Consider the following 1,339-nt stretch of genomic DNA (forward strand, 5'->3'; position numbering starts at 1 on the left):
AGGAGAGGACTGTGCCATCTCATCAGTCCAAGGCTTAAACCTTTCCAAAACACTTTAGCGGCTCCCCACAATAAAGTTTTAATTCTGTTTCTTTGTTACTAATGCTGTGGCCCCACCCCATAACAAAGAAAAAGAATTTCCCGAGGATGAGGCCCAGAAATCAGGATTTTAAAAAAATTCCCAGGTGATTCTAATGTGCAGCCAAGGTTGAGAACCACTGATCGAGGGGAAAGAAAATTTGTTTCTTTGCCTTTTCCTCCCAAAGGAGAGAATAAACAATTGTAAGTAAAAGTGAAATCATCAAGGGACACACAAACAAACAAAAAAGAAATCAAATTTATCTTTTTTACTAACCTGTAGTGAAATGTTTACAAAAACAAAATAGAACATAGCACTAGGTTAGAGGTGAAGGAGAGGGAGAAGAGATGGGAAACATGAGTCAGTCCTTCTCTGACCTTGAAAGACCATATAAACTCAGTAGCAGGCAGGTCACCTCACTGATAATACTAGGAAATGAAAATGGGAGGGGAAAGAACACCACATGAAGAATGCAAGCCAAGATGGAAATAGCTAGTCATCATTTCTAGAGGGAAGCATCACCATAGAGGGTTATGCTGACATCTATCCAATTCCATGTCCCTCTATAGCTGTGGTCTATCTCAACTTCATTTGCATATAGATCAGTAACTTCTTTTACTAAATTTAACCGCTTACAAGGTTTCTTGTTTCCGTTTGGGATATGTTTGATTTATTGTTATCTTCAATGTCCTAGTCATGATTCTAATTATAGAAAATTCATTTTAACTGAGTGTAATATGATTACAATTCCATCTGATACCAGAGGCAGCTCTCTCTCTGTCTAGTCCTTTCCAGAACATACTTTCCATAAAGTTTTCAAGACCTTGACCAGAGGGTTAAAAAAAGTATCAAGTATAAGCCAAACCCTCTACTTCTAGACCTTCATGATTCTAAGGATAGAACCAAAAGTTGGCTTCGGGTCCAACTGACAACTGCTTCCCTGACTAAACACTTGCTGAGCTGCCTGTACTGGCTCCCAGGACATTGCTCCATGGAGGCTTCAGCAGAATAAGATGAAGTCATTCAGGCTAAAGGAAAGAGTTTCTATCTCTACTTACAACATTTCTGACACCAAACAGGTGTGTTTTCCACTTCAAGCAATTCTCAATTCTCTGCAACACCAGCTGAATGTCCTACAATTCAATTCTAACACTAACTACCTGGAGTTAGCCCTACTCTACAGGTCAGGGGCTTAATCCTCTGCTGCAAAAGCCAACTGCCCATCCCACGTTGTCACCTGCTCTTCTAACCAACCAGTTAT

This window comes from Myotis davidii, unplaced genomic scaffold (genome assembly GCF_000327345.1).
Source record: "Myotis davidii unplaced genomic scaffold, ASM32734v1 scaffold2739, whole genome shotgun sequence".
Lineage (NCBI taxonomy): Eukaryota > Metazoa > Chordata > Mammalia > Chiroptera > Vespertilionidae > Myotis > Myotis davidii.